At 49.3% G+C, this 10,894-nt stretch overlaps 1 protein-coding gene across 3 annotated transcripts in view; it reads left to right on the top strand.

Moving 5' to 3' along the window:
• The window catches only part of cax1 (cation/H+ exchanger protein 1), a 94,075-nt gene that overhangs the window by 12,759 nt on the left and 70,422 nt on the right, over positions 1–10,894 (top strand). The gene's annotated exons all lie outside the window — the stretch shown is intronic.

Here is a 10,894-nt window from a genome sequence, read left to right as displayed (position 1 = left end):
AGTCGCTACATTCCGGTGCCTGTTCGGGTACATTGAGGGAGGATTCAAAACGTCCAATTCATCTAACAAGCACGTCTTTCGGGACTTGTGGGAGGAAACCCACGCAGACATGAGGAGAACGTGCAGACTCCGCACGGACAGTCGCCCAAGCCAGGAATCGAACCTGGGACCCTGGTGCTATGAAGCAACAGTGTAACCACTGCTACTGTGCTGCCCATAAACCGTGAGATATGCCTGTAGGACCCACACTCCAATTGATCCCTGTCATTCTTCAAAGAGATCAATCAACACCTGTGCCAACGTAGCCGATAGCACTCCCAAACTGAGTCATTAAACATCCGTGAAATGTGACGCCAACAAGGCTGCAAACTGTTCACCGAATTCCACTGGAAAACCATGTGACCCCAGTGCATAGAACCAATACAGTCCATTAATCTCCTCCAACCCCAGCGGTGTCTCCAACTGCTCCCCTCCACTACTGGGAAGTCTAATCCATCCAAAAACTGCTCCATTCCCAAGTCATCTCCAGAGGCTCAGGTTTGTACAGTCTCTGGTAGAAAGCCTCAAATACCCTTTGAGCCAATAAACGCTGGTCTTCTGACCACACTTTTTTATAAATGCCCTTCGAGTGGCAAAAATGTTGACTCTCCACCTTTCCTGTTGATTCCAGCTTGAACTCTACCTGTAGCCTCTTTCTCTCTGCTAACAACTCCACCATTGGGGCTGTGGAGTATTGCCAGTTAACCTCCAGAATGGAGTCAACCAACTTCTGCCTTTCCAGCCTTATTCCCATGGGCCTTGTACAAAATTATCTATTTCCCCACCCCCCTGACCACTGCCTTCAGTGCTTCCCAGAACAGGGGGGTGAAACCTCCCTATTCATACTACATAGTTCCTGATGGGCGAGGCTACCCTTTATTAAAACCACCTAATAAACACTGCAACCCCCCCCCTGCTTTCGTCCTCGCATCAGAATTAGAGTGGAGCACCTGCCCCACCCATCCCTTCCTAAGCCTCAGCTGATCCCCATTCCTCAAATGCATCTCCTGCAAAAAGACTGCAGGCCTCTTAAAATGGGCAAACATCCTGGACCTTTCAACCGGACCATTTAACCCCCTCATGTTGCGTGTAATCATCCTAACTGGGGGGCCTCTGGACATCCCCTCTACTAGAATCAGCTATAACCCACAGTGAGGAAATCAACAGGGCTGAAACCTACTTTGATTTTAGGCCCACCCAAAATGGCCACTGTCGCCACCCTTACACATTTAGAGTACCCAATTCATTTTTCCAACTAAGGGGCAATTTAGCGTGGCCAATCCACCTACCCTGCACATTTTGGGGGGCAAACCCATGCAAACACTGGGAGAATGTGCAAACCCCCACACGGACAGTGACCCAGAGCCGGGATCGAACCCGGGATCTCAGTGCCGTGAGGCAGCAGTGCTAACCCACTGCGCCACCGTGCTGCCCACACACTCTTGCACATAACCTAAAACAAACATCCCAGCACTCTACCTTTCCACTCTCACTCCCCCTGCTCTTCGACAACCCTCTCTCTTTTCTCTCCCCCCCCCCCCCCCCCCCCCCCCACACTCGTGAACTTCATGTAACCCACCCTACTCCAAAAAGTGCCCCCCTCTCACCCCAAACAAAGAGAACCCAGCCATCCTAAGCTTGTTATCTTTACCCAGAAACAAAACAGAACCCCCCCTCCCCGCATGCAACCCAGGTAACTTTGCTCCCATTAACTAGCATATCTGCAAGCCGGGTGACCCCCACTTGGGGAACAAAAAAAAAACCCCCAAAAAAAACAAACCCCTCCTTATCCAGCCCCTCTTCAAATATCATACATACTAAGAAGAAAGAATCCACCACCTTTGATGAAAGAAACAACCCCATGCTACCATGGGAAAGAAGAAACTAAAAGCAGAATAGCAACAACACAAAAAGCCAAAGAACATCAACATGTAAAATTCAACTCCTAACATCCAACAACGACAATCCAATCTCTCTCAGCTTTTCCTCAGCCATTTGCCTCCTCCGGTGTATTAACATAATGTTCTCCATCTTTATAAGTGACTCACACACGAGCCTGGTGCACCACTCCGAACCACACCTTGCATTGTAGAGCGCCGCCTTGGCCTTGTGGAACTCAACTTGTCGTTTTGTCCCAATCTCTTGATGAATTTGGATGGTATGGCCCTCCCACTTACACTCTCTCGCGAGGCCGTTTTCCATTTTAAGATACACACCTTGTCAAGATATCTGTGGAGACGGATGATGACCGCCCACGGTGGATCCCCGCATCTGTGCTTTTGTCAGTGACTGGTGGGCCAATCCACCTTGGGAAGGTTTGCAAAAGACCTTCCAAACATCTTTGCCACATAATGTGGCATTTGTACCTACAATGCCCTCCTGTAGCCTGACAATCTTCAGGTTCTGGTGTCCTAGTCATCCACCTTGGCCTTCAATTCCTTTGGGGTCTCTGCCAACAGTGCCATATCTGCCTCCAAAGAGGCAATCTTGTCACTGGTCTCTGACCGCTTCATTCACTCCCGAATCATCGTGCCCTGTGATTCCAACTGCTGTTCCACCCTGTCCAAAGTCACCTGAATGCATGGCCCTGCTACTCGATCACTTTGGACAGGTCCTCCAACATCGGCAGTCTTCGCTTCTAATATAATCTTTATTGTCACAAGTAGGCTTACATTAACAATGAAGTTACTGTGAAAAGTCCCTAGCCGCCACATTCCGTCGACTGTTCGGGTACACCGAGGAAAATTCAGAACGTCCAAATTACCCTAACAGGCCCGTCTTTTGGGACTTGTCGGGATGAAACCGAGGAGCCACCCAGAGGAAACCCAGGCAGACGCAGGTAGAACGTGCAGACTCTTTTATAGACAGTGACCCAAGCAGGAATCGAGCCTGGGACCTGTGGGATCTGAGGTTATGAGCTGTGAAGCAACAGTGCTGACCATTGTGCGTTCTTGAATTTTCCCGTGAGGAGTTCCACTAACTTCTGCTGTGGTCAGGTGGCACAGGTGGTTCAGTGGGTTAGCACTGCTGCCTCACTGTGCTGAGGACCCAGGTTCGATCCCGAATGCATATAGTATAGATAATGCCAGAATGTTGGAACTTTCCCAACAGTGAAACACCAATGCCAGTTGCATCTGACTCCTAGAAAGGGCTGTGTGTAAGTCTTTGGGTCTATTTCTGTGCCTTGATCTTTGGAGCACAATGGCTGAACATTTTAAATGGTGCTTTGGCAGATGTCCAAATTGCATAGTCTTGGTGCAGCTTGGAATATACCGAATAGTCCAAGTCGCTTAACTAATACAACATTTTTCACTAAATTTCCAGTTTGCTTGTAATTCCAAGTTCTTGACATAATCGAATGAGTGCAAGTACAATTTTGATTTTGCCCAGGAGTGGATTCAGCACTTCACTCTTTCCATGTGAAATGGTGCTTCAAATGGCTATTTGCTGTATGTATGCAGTTGTACTGTTGTGATGTCATTGGGACGCCACTATGAACTTGATCGCACTTATCAATATAGCTGCAAAATGTTTTTTTTTTTTAGAAATCTTGGCCAAATTTGTTTAGAAGGTAATTCAATTCAGCACATCCCTAGGACACTCCAATGAATTCACATTTTTCTGTTTAGTTTTTAATGACGTGCCGATCTCTGCAGGAAATGCAACGAGCACGCTCTAGTCTTTCTCTCATTCCGACATCCTATCACAACCTCCGATCCCAAATTTAGTTTCGGATGTTTCCTGCACTTCAATCAAGCACGTATCCTGAGGATCAGAATCCTAAACCCATATTAAAATCACTACAAAGTATAAGAATGTATTTGGGGGCACCTTTGCCACATGGACTGCAGTGATTCAAGAGGCAGTGATGGGGCAGCTGGAAATGAACAGTAAATACAGGTCTTGCCACAGTTTGGGAATGAAGGATTTTTTTGTTGCTGGTGACTGTCAACGCTCGCTGCTGTCTGCCAAGCATTCCAACTATTTTTTTTTATTTGGTTACTGGCAGTCTGCAAGATTGTTAAATTTGCAAGAAAAGAAATAGATAAACTGACCTCTGGCCAAGGTATTAGTCACTGCACATGTTTCAACTGTTTTGAAATACATAGCATGTGCAAAGGGCAAACAGGCCAATGTTTTGGCTCTGATTATTTTAAGCGCAGGTTTGTATGACAGGATAGATTTCCCCCTTTGTGGTTTTCAAAACCTGAGTTTCAATAACGGCAATGTAGGAGTTCAAAAATAGATATTCCTCCTTTCTAATCTCAACTACGATACTTGAGGATAAGAACAATAGTGGATTGTTTGTATCAAACTCTGGCGGTGCTGTACAGTTAGCTGAGAATGGGCAACATAAAATTACGGAAACTCTGTAAACAAGTATCAAAGGTCAAGGATATATTTTGCACCCTTGTCTTCCACTGCAAATCCTTCTAGCGCTGGAGGACAGACGGTTACACTATTGAGACTGAAAACTTGCCTATAAATTGTCATTCCTCGTTTCATTTACTTGGGTATGGGGCCTGAATTCATTGTACAAGTGGGAACTCTTAAAGTTTGGGTGAGTTGTTAGATATGGTCGGGGGCTTGAAATCAATGGATGATTCTGGGTTTTTAGTGTTATAGGGTGGTACAGTGGTTAGCACTGTTGCCCCATGGCCCCAAGGACCCAGGCTCGATCCTGGCCCCGGGTCACTGTCCATGTGGAGTTTGCACATTGTCCCTGTGTCTGTGTAGGTCTCCTCCTCCTCCTCCTCCTCCCTCCCCCCCCCCCCCCCACCCCCAACCACACACACACACACACACACAACCCAAAGATGTGCAGGGTAGGCGAATTGGCCATGCTGAATTGCCCCTTTAATGGGGGGAAAAAAGAATTGGGTACTCAAAATGAATTGGGTACACTCAATTTATAAAAAAAAAAAGTTGTAGTGTTAATGGATATATATTTGAAAATCAATAAACCTGATTCTTCTGAATTTGGTTGTCTGGAGAGAACACTTGAGCTGTGCTGTTATAGTGGTTACAAAAATAAAAGCTTTTGCTCAAGTAAGTTTTGCAATGTTGATTTGAGGTTCAATTGCCCTAAATAACAGTTAAATCTGTTTCCACAACCTTTACAAACCGAGCATTAAAGCAATTAGCACATTTTCTTTGTGCTCTGGATTTTTCAAAAAATTAAATCCATGTTCTCTGGTTACAGAGCTGTCAGTGGAAACTGTTTTTCTCCATCAAAGCCCCTCATAATTCTGAACATCTATTAAATCTCTAGAGGTAATGGAATTGCAATCCCAGTTTCTCTAATCTAGACCTTGGGCGGGATTCTCCGTGCCAAAATTGCGATCGGCGGAGAATGGGCCGAAATCTGGCGTGATGCCGCTTCCGAGATTTTCTGGTCCCCGGCGAATTGCGCACACGCGGCCTACGCGGCGCGGGCAGGGGGCCATTGACCGATGCCCCCTGGGCGTGGGTCTCTCATGGTCCCACCCATCGGGAACTCGGTGTGGAGGCTGCGGACTCAGTCCGTCTCCGCCCTGGTGGGAGGCGGGGGGGAATCCTTCGCCGGGGTGGGGGGGGGCCTCACAGACAGCCAGGCTATCGATCTGGGGCCACTGATCCGCGGGTGCGCGCGATCTCGTGTATGGGGTGGGGGTCCGTATCTTTTTGGTGCTGGTCCATGGTGTGGGTTCAGTGTGATTCGTCCACGTTTTGACGCTGGAGTGGGGACATAGCCCCATTATTGGAGAATCCCGCCCCCTGTATGGGGAAGGTAATTGATGAAGCAGCTGAAGATGGTTATCATCCTTGAGAACTCCTGCACCAATGTCCTGGTGCTGAGATGATTAGACTTCAACAATCCTCTTAATTAATTAGGGCAGCCCGATAACTGGTTAGCACTGTTGCTTCACAGCTCCGTGGTCCCAGGTTCGATTCTCGGCTTGGGCCACTGTCTGTGTGGAGTCTGCATGTTCTCCCCGTGTGTGCGTGGGTTTCCTCTGGGTGCTCCGGTTTCCTCCCACAGTCCAAAGATGTGCAGGTTAGGTGGATTGGCCATGCTAAATTGCCCTTAGTGTCTAAAAGGTGGGGTGGGATTACTGGGTTACGGGAATAGGGTGGAGGTGTGGCCAGTGCAGACTCGATGGGCCTAATGGCCTCCTTCTGCACTGTAAATTCTATGATTATAATTTTCACCCCGGTGCTCATTCAGTTCACTTTTACTAGCACTCCTTGATCTCGCACTGAAAAATGCTGTCTTGACTGCCTGCCTGTCACTACACTCCTCCCCCTCCTTGTCTGGAGTCAACTGGTCCTGTCTCAAAGACACTTTCCATTACTTTATGTATAATTGACAGACTGGTGGGGTGGCAATGATTGGCTTTGTCCTGCTTTTTGTGACGAGGACATCCTGGATGATATTTGGCATAGATGACACTATTCTAGCTGTTCTAGAACAGCTTGGTTAGGGGCTGGTCTTTATTCATTCAGTGGGTGTGGGTGTCACTGGCTGGGCCAGCATTTATAGCCCATCCCTAATTGCCCTTGAACTGAGTGGTTTGCTAGGGCATTCAGTGTCAACACATTGCTGTGATCCAGTAAGGACGGCAGATTTCCTGCCGTAAAGGACATTAGTGAACCAGATGAGTTTTTACGACAATCAACAATGGTCATCATTAGACTTTTAATTCCAGATCTTTATTGAATTCAAATTTCACCATCTGGTGGGATTTGAACCTGGGCCCTCAGCGCATTGCCCTGGATCTCTGGATTACTAATCCAGTGACAATGCCACTGCGTCCCCATAACCTGGAACACTGGCTTTGAGTACTACAGTTGGAATATTGTTGGGGCTTATAACCTTCGCTATAACCGTTGTGCTCAGCTGGTTTTAATATTTGATGTCCGGAAGCGATACTGATGATTCGAGGTTAGATGGCGAAACCGAAGCATTTTGACTCTGCTGATGATTGTTGGCTTGTGCAGTTAACTTGCCAAGTTAGTTGTGTAAGACCAGACCAAGTGAAAGAGGAGAAATTAAAAATTCCTAAACTCAACAGAAAGATGGAATAAGACATTTTTAGATTGGGTGTTGTATGTAAGGTGATTATGGTGAATGGTATTTCCAACTTCCATGGTGTGCAAGATATACAAATCAACGGGAAGTCTAGTTCTTTATCCGCTGCCCCTCTTTTTCCAAACTGGCTGAGGAAACCAGTGCTAATTGTGCTAAATTAAGGATTTTGAGTGCAAGTCAGTCTGGATCTCTGGGAGCTGGTGATGTGGCTCTTGTGACAAGTTAAGCAGGGGGAGTCTTGTCGATCAAGTGCTTAAATGTTGACTATGATGCTGATGGTCTTGCTTAATCTCATTGATGTGGGTTGCATGTTAACATGCCATGGGGTTTTCCATTGTTATCATGGGAATACTTTAAAAAATATATATATATTTTTAGTAATGGTTTTCAATTTATAACATGCATACAAAGTAGAATTTTTTTTACAAACATCAACCATAAAAAAAACAATTGAACAACCGCTCTCAACCTAAATTCATTTCACCCCAACCCCTTAATAGCTAAAGGTGACCAATTCCTAGAAATAACCAAGAAAAGGCTACCATCTCTGATAGAACCCTGTAATGTTGGTGCAGCTGATACTGGCCTGTCTTTTTGGGTCCTGTGGAAAGTGGTGTGAGCTGTATATCTACCAGTGATGTACAGTGGTTTGCTGGGCTCCCTGAGCACCTTCCACATCTGTCCTCCACCCCAAAGAACCTACTCAACCTCGCCCCCGTCAAGTGTGCTTTGTGGACCACCTTAAATTGTATCAGGCTGAGCCTGGCACACTAGGAGGCGGAATTAACCCTACCAAGGGCATCAGCCCACAGACCTTCCTCGATCTCCTCCCCCAGCTCCTCCTCCCATTTACCCTTCAACTATTCTACCAGCGCTTCCCCCTCTTCTTTCAACTCCTGGTATATTTCCGACACCTTGCCCTCCCCGACCCATACACCCGAGATCACCCTATCTTGAACTTCTTGTGCCGGGAGCAACGGGAATTCCCTCACCTGTCGCCTCACAAAAGCCCTCACCTGCATATATCTAAAGGCATTTCCCGGGGGTAACTCTAACTTCTCCTCCAGTGCCCCTAGGCTTGCAAACGTCCTGTCGATGAACAGGTCCCCCATTCTTCCAATCCCCGCCCGATGCCAGCTCTGGAACCCCTGTCCATCTTCCCCGGGACAAACCGGTGGTTACCCCTGATCGGGGACCACACTGATGCTCCCATTGCACCCTGGTGCCATCTCCACTGGCCCCAGATCCTTAGCGTTGCTGCCACCACCGGGCTCGTGGTATACTTTGTCAGCGAGAGCGGCAGCGGTGCCGACACCAACGCCCCCAGGCTCGTTCCTTTACAGGACACCATCTCCAACCTCTTCCATGCCGCCCCCTCCCTCCATAACCCACTTGCGGATCATCGCCGCATTTGCTGCCCAGTAGTAGCTCCCCAGGTTTGGCAGCGCCAACCCTCCTCGGTCCCTACTGCGTTCCAGGAACCCTCTCCTTACTCTCGGGGTCTTATTCGCCCCCACACACCCCATAATACTCCTGCCTACTCTCTTAAAGGCCTTGGTGATCACGATGGGAAGGCACTGAAACACAAACAGAAACCTCGGAAGGACCACCATTTTGACCGACTGCACTCTACCCGCCAGCGAGAGCGGTAACATGTCCCATCTTTTGAAATCCTCCTCCATTTGCTCCACCAACCTCGTCAGATTCAGTTTATGTAGGGACCCCCAACTCCTGGCTATCTGGATCCCCAGATACCGAAAGCTCCCCTCCGCCTTCCTCCAGCGGTAGGTCCCCTATCCCTCTTTCTTGGTCCCCCGCCTGTAATACAAAGAGCTCACTCTTCCCTACATTGAGCTTATAGCCCGAAAACTCCCCAAACTCCCTTAGAGTCTGCATGACCTCCACCATCCCCTGCATTGGATCTGCCACGTACAGCAACAGGTCATCCGCATATAGCGACACCCGATGCTCTTCTCCCCCTCGGACCACCCCCCTCCATTTATTAGACTCCCTCAATGACATGGTCAATGGTTCGATCGCCAATGCGAACAACAGGGGGGACAGGGGGCACCCCTGCCTCGTCCCTCGGTACAGTCGAAAGTACTCCAACCTCTGCCGGTTCGTCACTACACTCGCCATCGGGGCTCTGTAAAGGAGCTTAACCCAATTGATAAACCCTACCCCGAACCCAAACCTACGCAGCACCTCCCAGAGGTACTCCCACTCTACCCGGTCAAAGGCCTTCTCCGCGTCCATAGCTGCCACTATCTCCGCCTCTCCCTCCTCCGATGGCATCATTATCACATTTAAGAGCCGCACATTGGTGTTTAGTTACCTGCCCTTTACAAATCCCGTCTGGTCCTCGTGGATTACCCCCAGGACACAGTCCTCGATCCTCGTGGCCAGCACTTTTGCCAGCAACTTTGCATCCACATTGAGGAGCGGGATCGGCCTGTACGATCCACATTGCAGTGGGTCCTTGTCCCGCTTTAGGATCAAAGAAATTGTCGCTTCCGACATTGTCGGGGGCAGGGTCCCCTCCTCTCTTGCCTCATTAAAGGTCCTCACCAGTAGCGGGGCCAACAGGCCTACGTACTTCCTGTAGAACTCCACCGGGAATCCGTCCGGTCCCGGGGCCTTCCCCGCCTGCATGCTCCCCAAACCCTTGCTCAGCTCCTCCAACCCAATTGGTGCCCCCAAACCAGCCACCTCTTGCTCCTCCACCCTCGGGAATCTCAGTTGATCTAGGAATCGTCTCATCCCCTCTTCCCCTGCTGGGGGCTGGGATCTGTACAGCTCTTCATAAAAGGCCTTAAATACCTCGTTTATTTTCGTCGCACTCCGAACCGTGGCTCCCCTTCCATCTTTGACTCCCCCTATTTCCCTCGCTGCCATCCTCTTACGGAGCTGGTGTGCCAGCATCTGACTAACCTTTTTCCCCATACCCGTCGGTCGCCCCCTGCGCTTTCCTCCACTGTGCCTCTGCCTTCCCTGTGGTCAACAGGTCAAACTCCGTCTGGAGCTGTCACCTTTCCCCAAGTAATCTTTCCTCCGGGGCCTCTGCGTATCTCCTGTCCACTCAAAATCTCGCCCACTATACTCTCCCTTTCCATACCCTCTGTCTTCTCCCTATGAGCCCTAATGGAGATTAGCTCTCCCCTGATCACCGCCTTCAACGCCTCCCATACCACCCGCACCTCCCCGTTGTCGTTGGCCTCCAAGTACCTTTCGATACACCCCCTCACCTTCCCACACCCCACCTCGTCCGCCAGCAGTCCCACGTCCAGCCGCCACAACGGGCGTTTGTCCCCCTCCTCTCCCAGTTCCACCCAGTGCGGGGCATGGTCCGAAACGGCTATGGCCGAATACGAAGTTCCCTCCACTTTCGGGATGAGCGCCCTGCCCAGGACAAAGAAATCTATCCGGGAATAGGCTTTGTGTACATGGGAGAAGAAAGAAAATTCCCTGGCCTGCGGCCTTGCAAACCGCCATGGGTCCACTCCCTCCATCTGATCCATAAACCCCCTAAGTACCTTGGCGGCCGCCGCCGGCCTCTTTCCAGTCCTTGATTTGGAGCGGTCCAGCGCTGGATCCAACACTGTATTGAAGTCCCCTCCCATTATCAGGCCTCCTATCTCCAGGTCTGGAATGCGCCCCAACATGCGCTTCATGAATCCTGCATCATCCCAGTTCGGGGCGTATAAGTTTACCAACACCACCCACGTCCCTTGCAGCCTACTGCTCACCATTACATATCGCCCTCCATTGTCCGCTACAATAGTC

Source organism: Scyliorhinus torazame, chromosome 13 (genome assembly GCF_047496885.1).
Source record: "Scyliorhinus torazame isolate Kashiwa2021f chromosome 13, sScyTor2.1, whole genome shotgun sequence".
Taxonomy (NCBI): Eukaryota; Metazoa; Chordata; class Chondrichthyes; order Carcharhiniformes; family Scyliorhinidae; genus Scyliorhinus; species Scyliorhinus torazame.
This window is presented reverse-complemented; position numbering and strand designations above follow the sequence as displayed.